At 51.6% G+C, this 6006-nt stretch overlaps 23 non-coding genes and 1 pseudogene across 23 annotated transcripts; all 24 read left to right on the top strand.

Moving 5' to 3' along the window:
* Positions 1 to 6: 6 nt before the first annotated feature.
* Positions 7 to 125, top strand: LOC116008227. The gene has a single exon (XR_004095623.1). It is a non-coding gene; the product is annotated as a 5S ribosomal RNA (ribosomal RNA).
* Positions 126 to 262: 137 nt separating this feature from the next.
* LOC116008072 lies at positions 263 to 381 on the top strand. Its single transcript, XR_004095473.1, has one exon. It is a non-coding gene; the product is annotated as a 5S ribosomal RNA (ribosomal RNA).
* Positions 382 to 518: 137 nt separating this feature from the next.
* On the top strand, positions 519 to 637 carry LOC116008071. Its single transcript, XR_004095472.1, has one exon. It is a non-coding gene; the product is annotated as a 5S ribosomal RNA (ribosomal RNA).
* Positions 638 to 774: 137 nt separating this feature from the next.
* Positions 775 to 893, top strand: LOC116008393. Its single transcript, XR_004095779.1, has one exon. It is a non-coding gene; the product is annotated as a 5S ribosomal RNA (ribosomal RNA).
* A 137-nt stretch (positions 894 to 1030) lies between these two features.
* Positions 1031 to 1149, top strand: LOC116008392. Its single transcript, XR_004095778.1, has one exon. It is a non-coding gene; the product is annotated as a 5S ribosomal RNA (ribosomal RNA).
* A 137-nt stretch (positions 1150 to 1286) lies between these two features.
* LOC116008391 lies at positions 1287 to 1405 on the top strand. Its single transcript, XR_004095777.1, has one exon. It is a non-coding gene; the product is annotated as a 5S ribosomal RNA (ribosomal RNA).
* Positions 1406 to 1542: 137 nt separating this feature from the next.
* LOC116008390 lies at positions 1543 to 1661 on the top strand. Its single transcript, XR_004095776.1, has one exon. It is a non-coding gene; the product is annotated as a 5S ribosomal RNA (ribosomal RNA).
* Positions 1662 to 1798: 137 nt separating this feature from the next.
* Positions 1799 to 1917, top strand: LOC116008388. The gene has a single exon (XR_004095775.1). It is a non-coding gene; the product is annotated as a 5S ribosomal RNA (ribosomal RNA).
* Positions 1918 to 2054: 137 nt separating this feature from the next.
* On the top strand, positions 2055 to 2173 carry LOC116008387. Its single transcript, XR_004095774.1, has one exon. It is a non-coding gene; the product is annotated as a 5S ribosomal RNA (ribosomal RNA).
* Positions 2174 to 2310: 137 nt separating this feature from the next.
* LOC116008386 lies at positions 2311 to 2429 on the top strand. The gene has a single exon (XR_004095773.1). It is a non-coding gene; the product is annotated as a 5S ribosomal RNA (ribosomal RNA).
* A 137-nt stretch (positions 2430 to 2566) lies between these two features.
* Positions 2567 to 2685, top strand: LOC116008385. Its single transcript, XR_004095772.1, has one exon. It is a non-coding gene; the product is annotated as a 5S ribosomal RNA (ribosomal RNA).
* A 137-nt stretch (positions 2686 to 2822) lies between these two features.
* LOC116008384 lies at positions 2823 to 2941 on the top strand. Its single transcript, XR_004095771.1, has one exon. It is a non-coding gene; the product is annotated as a 5S ribosomal RNA (ribosomal RNA).
* Positions 2942 to 3078: 137 nt separating this feature from the next.
* LOC116008233 lies at positions 3079 to 3197 on the top strand. The gene has a single exon (XR_004095628.1). It is a non-coding gene; the product is annotated as a 5S ribosomal RNA (ribosomal RNA).
* A 150-nt stretch (positions 3198 to 3347) lies between these two features.
* Positions 3348 to 3466, top strand: LOC116008262. The gene has a single exon (XR_004095656.1). It is a non-coding gene; the product is annotated as a 5S ribosomal RNA (ribosomal RNA).
* A 137-nt stretch (positions 3467 to 3603) lies between these two features.
* LOC116008155 lies at positions 3604 to 3722 on the top strand. The gene has a single exon (XR_004095553.1). It is a non-coding gene; the product is annotated as a 5S ribosomal RNA (ribosomal RNA).
* Positions 3723 to 3859: 137 nt separating this feature from the next.
* Positions 3860 to 3978, top strand: LOC116008070. The gene has a single exon (XR_004095471.1). It is a non-coding gene; the product is annotated as a 5S ribosomal RNA (ribosomal RNA).
* Positions 3979 to 4115: 137 nt separating this feature from the next.
* Positions 4116 to 4234, top strand: LOC116008069. The gene has a single exon (XR_004095470.1). It is a non-coding gene; the product is annotated as a 5S ribosomal RNA (ribosomal RNA).
* A 137-nt stretch (positions 4235 to 4371) lies between these two features.
* Positions 4372 to 4490, top strand: LOC116008068. The gene has a single exon (XR_004095469.1). It is a non-coding gene; the product is annotated as a 5S ribosomal RNA (ribosomal RNA).
* A 137-nt stretch (positions 4491 to 4627) lies between these two features.
* LOC116008066 lies at positions 4628 to 4746 on the top strand. The gene has a single exon (XR_004095468.1). It is a non-coding gene; the product is annotated as a 5S ribosomal RNA (ribosomal RNA).
* Positions 4747 to 4883: 137 nt separating this feature from the next.
* LOC116008064 lies at positions 4884 to 5002 on the top strand. The gene has a single exon (XR_004095466.1). It is a non-coding gene; the product is annotated as a 5S ribosomal RNA (ribosomal RNA).
* Positions 5003 to 5139: 137 nt separating this feature from the next.
* LOC116008063 lies at positions 5140 to 5258 on the top strand. Its single transcript, XR_004095465.1, has one exon. It is a non-coding gene; the product is annotated as a 5S ribosomal RNA (ribosomal RNA).
* A 137-nt stretch (positions 5259 to 5395) lies between these two features.
* LOC116008062 lies at positions 5396 to 5514 on the top strand. The gene has a single exon (XR_004095464.1). It is a non-coding gene; the product is annotated as a 5S ribosomal RNA (ribosomal RNA).
* A 137-nt stretch (positions 5515 to 5651) lies between these two features.
* Positions 5652 to 5770, top strand: LOC116008061. The gene has a single exon (XR_004095463.1). It is a non-coding gene; the product is annotated as a 5S ribosomal RNA (ribosomal RNA).
* A 137-nt stretch (positions 5771 to 5907) lies between these two features.
* LOC116009047 lies at positions 5908 to 6006 on the top strand (annotated as a pseudogene).

Genomic DNA, 6006 nt, shown 5'->3' with positions numbered 1-6006 from the left:
CGTGACGGATGCGATCATACCAGCACTAATGCACCGGATCCCATCAGAACTCCGAAGTCAAGCGTGCTTGGACGAGAGTAGTACTAGGATGGGTGACCCCCTGGGAAGTCCTCGTGTTGCATCCCACACCCTCTTTTTAATCTTTCTTTTAAACCGCTGGACCGCTCGCTAAGGGTACTATCCTTTTAAACCGCTAAACCGCTAAGCGAGAGAAGTTGCGCGGAGAGAGAGGGTCAAGTACATTTTGCGCGCAGTACGTGACGGATGCGATCATACCAGCACTAATGCACCGGATCCCATCAGAACTCCGAAGTTAAGCGTGCTTGGGCGAGAGTAGTACTAGGATGGGTGACCCCCTGGGAAGTCCTCGTGTTGCATCCCCCACCCTCTTTTTAATCTTTCTTTTAAACCGCTGGACCGGTCGCTAAGGGTACTATCCTTTTAAACCGCTAAACCGCTAAGCGAGAGAAGTTGCGCGGAGAGAGAGGGTCAAGTACATTTTGCGCGCAGTACGTGACGGATGCGATCATACCAGCACTAATGCACCGGATCCCATCAGAACTCCGAAGTTAAGCGTGCTTGGGCGAGAGTAGTACTAGGATGGGTGACCCCCTGGGAAGTCCTCGTGTTGCATCCCCCACCCTCTTTTTAATCTTTCTTTTAAACCGCTGGACCGCTCGCTAAGGGTACTATCCTTTTAAAGCGCTAAACCGCTAAGCGAGAGAAGTTGCGCGGAGAGAGAGGGTCAAGTACATTTTGCGCGCAGTACGTAACAGATGCGATCATACCAGCACTAATGCACCGGATCCCATCAGAACTCCGCAGTGAAGCGTGCTTGGGCGAGAGTAGTACTAGGATGGGTGACCCCTTGGGAAGTCCTCGTGTTGCATCCCCCACCCTCTTTTTAATCTTTCTTTTAAACCGCTGGACCGCTCGCTAAGAGTACTATCCTTTTAAACCGCTAAACCGCTAAGCGAGAGAAGTTGCGCGGAGAGAGAGGGTCAAGTACATTTTGCGCGCAGTACGTAACAGATGCGATCATACCAGCACTAATGCACCGGATCCCATCAGAACTCCGCAGTGAAGCGTGCTTGGGCGAGAGTAGTACTAGGATGGGTGACCCCTTGGGAAGTCCTCGTGTTGCATCCCCCACCCTCTTTTTAATCTTTCTTTTAAACCGCTGGACCGCTCGCTAAGAGTACTATCCTTTTAAACCGCTAAACCGCTAAGCGAGAGAAGTTGCGCGGAGAGAGAGGGTCAAGTACATTTTGCGCGCAGTACGTAACAGATGCGATCATACCAGCACTAATGCACCGGATCCCATCAGAACTCCGCAGTGAAGCGTGCTTGGGCGAGAGTAGTACTAGGATGGGTGACCCCTTGGGAAGTCCTCGTGTTGCATCCCCCACCCTCTTTTTAATCTTTCTTTTAAACCGCTGGACCGCTCGCTAAGAGTACTATCCTTTTAAACCGCTAAACCGCTAAGCGAGAGAAGTTGCGCGGAGAGAGAGGGTCAAGTACATTTTGCGCGCAGTACGTAACAGATGCGATCATACCAGCACTAATGCACCGGATCCCATCAGAACTCCGCAGTGAAGCGTGCTTGGGCGAGAGTAGTACTAGGATGGGTGACCCCTTGGGAAGTCCTCGTGTTGCATCCCCCACCCTCTTTTTAATCTTTCTTTTAAACCGCTGGACCGCTCGCTAAGAGTACTATCCTTTTAAACCGCTAAACCGCTAAGCGAGAGAAGTTGCGCGGAGAGAGAGGGTCAAGTACATTTTGCGCGCAGTACGTAACAGATGCGATCATACCAGCACTAATGCACCGGATCCCATCAGAACTCCGCAGTGAAGCGTGCTTGGGCGAGAGTAGTACTAGGATGGGTGACCCCTTGGGAAGTCCTCGTGTTGCATCCCCCACCCTCTTTTTAATCTTTCTTTTAAACCGCTGGACCGCTCGCTAAGAGTACTATCCTTTTAAACCGCTAAACCGCTAAGCGAGAGAAGTTGCGCGGAGAGAGAGGGTCAAGTACATTTTGCGCGCAGTACGTAACAGATGCGATCATACCAGCACTAATGCACCGGATCCCATCAGAACTCCGCAGTGAAGCGTGCTTGGGCGAGAGTAGTACTAGGATGGGTGACCCCTTGGGAAGTCCTCGTGTTGCATCCCCCACCCTCTTTTTAATCTTTCTTTTAAACCGCTGGACCGCTCGCTAAGAGTACTATCCTTTTAAACCGCTAAACCGCTAAGCGAGAGAAGTTGCGCGGAGAGAGAGGGTCAAGTACATTTTGCGCGCAGTACGTAACAGATGCGATCATACCAGCACTAATGCACCGGATCCCATCAGAACTCCGCAGTGAAGCGTGCTTGGGCGAGAGTAGTACTAGGATGGGTGACCCCTTGGGAAGTCCTCGTGTTGCATCCCCCACCCTCTTTTTAATCTTTCTTTTAAACCGCTGGACCGCTCGCTAAGAGTACTATCCTTTTAAACCGCTAAACCGCTAAGCGAGAGAAGTTGCGCGGAGAGAGAGGGTCAAGTACATTTTGCGCGCAGTACGTAACAGATGCGATCATACCAGCACTAATGCACCGGATCCCATCAGAACTCCGCAGTGAAGCGTGCTTGGGCGAGAGTAGTACTAGGATGGGTGACCCCTTGGGAAGTCCTCGTGTTGCATCCCCCACCCTCTTTTTAATCTTTCTTTTAAACCGCTGGACCGCTCGCTAAGAGTACTATCCTTTTAAACCGCTAAACCGCTAAGCGAGAGAAGTTGCGCGGAGAGAGAGGGTCAAGTACATTTTGCGCGCAGTACGTAACAGATGCGATCATACCAGCACTAATGCACCGGATCCCATCAGAACTCCGCAGTGAAGCGTGCTTGGGCGAGAGTAGTACTAGGATGGGTGACCCCTTGGGAAGTCCTCGTGTTGCATCCCCCACCCTCTTTTTAATCTTTCTTTTAAACCGCTGGACCGCTCGCTAAGAGTACTATCCTTTTAAACCGCTAAACCGCTAAGCGAGAGAAGTTGCGCGGAGAGAGAGGGTCAAGTACATTTTGCGCGCAGTACGTAACAGATGCGATCATACCAGCACTAATGCACCGGATCCCATCAGAACTCCGAAGTGAAGCGTGCTTGGGCGAGAGTAGTACTAGGATGGGTGACCCCCTGGGAAGTCCTCGTGTTGCATCCCCTACCCTCTTTTTAATCTTTCTTTTTAATCTTTCTTTTAAACCGCTGGACCGCTCGCTAAGGGTACTATCCTTTTAAACCGCTAAACCGCTAAGCGAGAGAAGTTGCGCGGAGAGAGAGGGTCAAGTACATTTTGCGCGCAGTACGTGGCGGATGCGATCATACCAGCACTAATGCATCGGATCCCATCAGAACTCCGAAGTGAAGCGTGCTTGGGCGAGAGTAGTACTAGGATGGGTGACCCCCTGGGAAGTCCTCGTGTTGCATCCCCCACCCTCTTTTTAATCTTTCTTTTAAACCGCTGGACCGCTCGCTAAGGGTACTATCCTTTTAAACCGCTAAACCGCTAAGCGAGAGAAGTTGCGCGGAGAGAGAGGGTCAAGTACATTTTGCGCGCAGTACGTGACGGATGCGATCATACCAGCACTAATGCACCGGATCCCATCAGAACTCCGAAGTCAAGCGTGCTTGGGCGAGAGTAGTACTAGGATGGGTGACCCCCTGGGAAGTCCTCGTGTTGCATCCCCCACCCTCTTTTTAATCTTTCTTTTAAACCGCTGGACCGCTCGCTAAGGGTACTATCCTTTTAAACCGCTAAACCGCTAAGCGAGAGAAGTTGCGCGGAGAGAGAGGGTCAAGTACATTTTGCGCGCAGTACGTGACGGATGCGATCATACCAGCACTAATGCACCGGATCCCATCAGAACTCCGAAGTTAAGCGTGCTTGGGCGAGAGTAGTACTAGGATGGGTGACCCCCTGGGAAGTCCTCGTGTTGCATCCCCCACCCTCTTTTTAATCTTTCTTTTAAACCGCTGGACCGCTCGCTAAGGGTACTATCCTTTTAAACCGCTAAACCGCTAAGCGAGAGAAGTTGCGCGGAGAGAGAGGGTCAAGTACATTTTGCGCGCAGTACGTGACGGATGCGATCATACCAGCACTAATGCACCGGATCCCATCAGAACTCCGAAGTTAAGCGTGCTTGGGCGAGAGTAGTACTAGGATGGGTGACCCCCTGGGAAGTCCTCGTGTTGCATCCCCCACCCTCTTTTTAATCTTTCTTTTAAACCGCTGGACCGCTCGCTAAGGGTACTATCCTTTTAAACCGCTAAACCGCTAAGCGAGAGAAGTTGCGCGGAGAGAGAGGGTCAAGTACATTTTGCGCGCAGTACGTGACGGATGCGATCATACCAGCACTAATGCACCGGATCCCATCAGAACTCCGAAGTTAAGCGTGCTTGGGCGAGAGTAGTACTAGGATGGGTGACCCCCTGGGAAGTCCTCGTGTTGCATCCCCCACCCTCTTTTTAATCTTTCTTTTAAACCGCTGGACCGCTCGCTAAGGGTACTATCCTTTTAAACCGCTAAACCGCTAAGCGAGAGAAGTTGCGCGGAGAGAGAGGGTCAAGTACATTTTGCGCGCAGTACGTGACGGATGCGATCATACCAGCACTAATGCACCGGATCCCATCAGAACTCCGAAGTTAAGCGTGCTTGGGCGAGAGTAGTACTAGGATGGGTGACCCCCTGGGAAGTCCTCGTGTTGCATCCCCCACCCTCTTTTTAATCTTTCTTTTAAACCGCTGGACCGCTCGCTAAGGGTACTATCCTTTTAAACCGCTAAACCGCTAAGCGAGAGAAGTTGCGCGGAGAGAGAGGGTCAAGTACATTTTGCGCGCAGTACGTGACGGATGCGATCATACCAGCACTAATGCACCGGATCCCATCAGAACTCCGAAGTTAAGCGTGCTTGGGCGAGAGTAGTACTAGGATGGGTGACCCCCTGGGAAGTCCTCGTGTTGCATCCCCCACCCTCTTTTTAATCTTTCTTTTAAACCGCTGGACCGCTCGCTAAGGGTACTATCCTTTTAAACCGCTAAACCGCTAAGCGAGAGAAGTTGCGCGGAGAGAGAGGGTCAAGTACATTTTGCGCGCAGTACGTGACGGATGCGATCATACCAGCACTAATGCACCGGATCCCATCAGAACTCCGAAGTTAAGCGTGCTTGGGCGAGAGTAGTACTAGGATGGGTGACCCCCTGGGAAGTCCTCGTGTTGCATCCCCCACCCTCTTTTTAATCTTTCTTTTAAACCGCTGGACCGCTCGCTAAGGGTACTATCCTTTTAAACCGCTAAACCGCTAAGCGAGAGAAGTTGCGCGGAGAGAGAGGGTCAAGTACATTTTGCGCGCAGTACGTGACGGATGCGATCATACCAGCACTAATGCACCGGATCCCATCAGAACTCCGAAGTTAAGCGTGCTTGGGCGAGAGTAGTACTAGGATGGGTGACCCCCTGGGAAGTCCTCGTGTTGCATCCCCCACCCTCTTTTTAATCTTTCTTTTAAACCGCTGGACCGCTCGCTAAGGGTACTATCCTTTTAAACCGCTAAACCGCTAAGCGAGAGAAGTTGCGCGGAGAGAGAGGGTCAAGTACATTTTGCGCGCAGTACGTGACGGATGCGATCATACCAGCACTAATGCACCGGATCCCATCAGAACTCCGAAGTTAAGCGTGCTTGGGCGAGAGTAGTACTAGGATGGGTGACCCCCTGGGAAGTCCTCGTGTTGCATCCCCCACCCTCTTTTTAATCTTTCTTTTAAACCGCTGGACCGCTCGCTAAGGGTACTATCCTTTTAAACCGCTAAACCGCTAAGCGAGAGAAGTTGCGCGGAGAGAGAGGGTCAAGTACATTTTGCGCGCAGTACATGACGAATGCGTTCATACCAGCACTAATGCACCGGATCCCATCAGAACTCCGAAGTGAAGCGTGCTTGGGCGAGAGTAGTACTAGGATGGGTGACCCCTTGGG

Source organism: Ipomoea triloba, chromosome 16, assembly GCF_003576645.1.
Source record: "Ipomoea triloba cultivar NCNSP0323 chromosome 16, ASM357664v1".
Classification (NCBI taxonomy): domain Eukaryota; kingdom Viridiplantae; phylum Streptophyta; class Magnoliopsida; order Solanales; family Convolvulaceae; genus Ipomoea; species Ipomoea triloba.
This window is presented reverse-complemented; position numbering and strand designations above follow the sequence as displayed.